At 52.2% G+C, this 3,126-nt stretch overlaps 1 non-coding gene across 1 annotated transcript; it reads right to left on the reverse strand.

Annotated features, from left to right (window-relative positions):
• Window positions 1-2,850: 2,850 nt before the first annotated feature.
• Trnai-uau lies at window positions 2,851-2,924 on the reverse strand. The gene has a single exon. It is a non-coding gene; the product is annotated as a tRNA-Ile (tRNA).
• Between the last annotated feature and the right edge of the window lie 202 nt (window positions 2,925-3,126).

The following is a 3,126-nucleotide window of genomic DNA, read 5'->3' on the forward strand; positions in this document are numbered from 1 at the left end:
GCCTTAACTCGGTGGACGGCCGTCTGGCGTTCTGGTGTAGGTGGTTGAGCTAACAGTTCCCGGAGAGCCGTAAAGTAAAACTCAGTGGTCGTGCGCTGCCATTGAAAAACCTCCTTCCCGTAACCTATTAACGTCCTCCGTAGAGCTGGCTTCGCGCACTCGATCCACCACTGCAGGACAGAACCGAAAGAATTTCGTCGACGGAGGCAGCCATGCCACGCGTCCTCCACCATGCGGCGGCATTCTGCATCTCGCAGGTGGGAGACGTTCATCTTCCAATTACCCGTCTGTCTCCACACCTGTTGTCTATCAAGGTTAACGGTACAAATATATGCCTCGTGGTCTGTAAACGCTGTCGGCCATATTTCTGCGTCCACCGTCGACATTGCTAACGCCCTACAAACGTAGATTCGGTCCAAACGGCCCGCGGAGTGGCTAGTAAAAAATGTATATCCTGGTTGGTTGCGATACTTCAGGTCCCACGTATCGACTAATTCCATCTCGTTGATCAGCTCCCTAAGTTCTTGGCTAGTAGTATAGTTAGGTTGTTGGTCCTTTCTGTCGAGCACACAATTAAAATCTGCGCCGAGTATGCAACCATCGTATCGTCCCTGGAACAACGGTGTAACCTTATGGGCGTAAAAATCTGCTCTGTTCCTTCTCTTATCCGAGCCTGACGGTGCGTATAAGTTGATCAAACGTATTCCACCCATGGTCACGGCCGTACCACGGGCAGAAGGCAAATACTCTACTTCGTCTGCACGTATCCCTTCCTTTAATAGTATAGCTGTGCCAACGCCTCTCTCGTCACACGGGGAACAGTAAATGTCGTAACCGTAAAAGTCCGAGAGGGGAAGTACCCGAACTTCTTGTAATAGTGCTATGTCTAAATCCGCAGCCTTTATCATGTCACTGAGCATCTTGATTTTTACAGGCGTCCCAATGCTATTGATGTTAACAGACCCTATCCGATAAACTTGTTGCATGGCGGTCAACGTAGATAAGGTAACGTACGGTCGCTAATTTTGCCGTACATAGGCTGCTGTCGGACTAACGTCCCCCGCCGTCCCTCATATGGTCTTCCATTATTCCGTTCACTCTGCCGGTCTTACACCGGGAGAGTGCGTGGGAGCAGTTCCTCCGGCATCGTCTCTTCCCCACGGGGGTGGCTCTTCTGACCAGTCCCCTAGTGTCCCATCGTTGTCGTGCGGTGCAGGCGCCGTAGCCTCCTCAGTAGCCTGTTGCCGTCTATCGAGCGCCTTCGCTGTGTCTGGAGCATCGTCAGCGGTAGGTCGTGCCGCCGTCCCGCTGGCCACCGTTGCATCCACGCTAGGCAGTTCTTCTGTATCGATGGTCGTCTGTTCTGTACCCGTAAACTCCTCAGAATTGCCTGCTAGATCAGAGTGGTCGTTCTCCACCGTGAGACGGCGCTTCTTAAGGCGTTTTGGTGATCGCTGTTTACGTTGCCGGGCCTCGGAATCAGAGGTCAGCATGGTCTCCAGTTGTTCGTGGGGGCCGTCGGAATCGTGCGCCGTCGTATTATCAACGTCTCCAAGTGCCTCATCTGAAGGGGCCGCAAGCGGAACCGAAGAGAGGGCGTCCTGTGACTGCTGCAGGCGGTCCAGCGCAACGTCGTCTTTCTGTGGCTCGCCACGATCCGCCGCTGTCTGTGTGTTCTGGTACGCGTCTGTCTCGCGGCCCACGTCATCGCGTAATGCGGCGACGTAAGTCATGGGGAGCACAGTCGGATGCGGCGTGAGGGGTGGATCATCCCGTGGCAGCTGTAATCACCTTCGTTGAGCACACTCAGAACGTATGTGTCCCTCCTTCCCACATCCAGAGCACGTCCTTGGTTGTCCGTCGTAAATGACAATCGCCCTACAACCGGCGATGCACAAGTATGACGGGACGTGTTTTTGGAGTTCGATCCGTATTTGTCTGACGCCATTGATGACAGCATACGTCTTGAAACTCGCCCATTTTTCAGCCACGTGGGATAGGACCGTTCCGTAAGGACACAGGGCGTCTGTCACCAATTCTTCTGGCACTTCGAATGGAAGCTCAAAAACGCGGATCGTTCGGAGGCCCATGCCGGCGTGTTCAACTGTTACCGCTCCAACATTCCCGTCTGAATGACAGAAACTAAGTCCTTGTCGGTGTCGAAGTAGTAGTTCGTCACATGCCGCTTCATTGATGAGCTTGACATAGACCACGCTGCTGACTATTACAACTAGAACGTCAGGTTCGATTTTCACCTCATCCCGTAAATAACGTTCGATCTCGTAAGCCTTCGGTCGAGCATATTCGTTAACAAAACTAAATTTCAGTGTCGATTTGCGGAACGACAAGGCCATGATTCGTTCTCTGTATACCGCGACACGCCGCTACACACTTAACGTAAACACCTCTTGCGCAGAGGTGCGGCAGGGACGTAAACACCGTCCGAACCGCTGCGCCGCCGAAGGCTGACTGCCTGACCGAGGACACAGATGAATAGCGAGACTGCAGGGACTTATCCCTTGCACGCTCCCCGTGAGATCCACATTCGCAACATGTCAACACCACTACGTCCGTAATGCGCCTAATAGATGTTTGCCCATTATGCTCATTACTCGTGGCAGATTAATCTACCAAGTCCCGTACGAGTTCGGGCATAGCGTGTGCGTTCGCACAAGAAGGTCAATGGCCGGGAAGCCATATTTTAACTATATATGACGGTAGTATCTGTTCCCGAAAATCCATTTACCGTGGATGACCATGCAGCTTGCTAGAAATGAAATGATAATTAAATGGACACCCTAGCTGCAAACAGGCATTGATGTACTTCATTGGGGACATGTTGAAAATGTGTGCCCCGACCGGGACTCGAACCCGGGATTACCTGCTTATATGGCAGACGCTCTATCCACCTGAGCCACCGAGGACACAGATGAATAGCGCGACTGCAGGGACTTATCCCTTGCACGCTCCCCGTGAGATCCACATTCCCAACATGTCCATTTAATTATCATTTCATTTCTAGCAAGCTGCATGGTCATCCACGGTAACTGTTCTTTCGGGAACAGATAGTACCGTCATATATAGTTAAAATATGGCTTCCCGGCCATTGACCTTCTTGTGCGAACG

The sequence above is a fragment of the Schistocerca americana genome, chromosome 2 (genome assembly GCF_021461395.2).
Source record: "Schistocerca americana isolate TAMUIC-IGC-003095 chromosome 2, iqSchAmer2.1, whole genome shotgun sequence".
In the NCBI taxonomy this organism is placed as follows: Eukaryota; Metazoa; Arthropoda; class Insecta; order Orthoptera; family Acrididae; genus Schistocerca; species Schistocerca americana.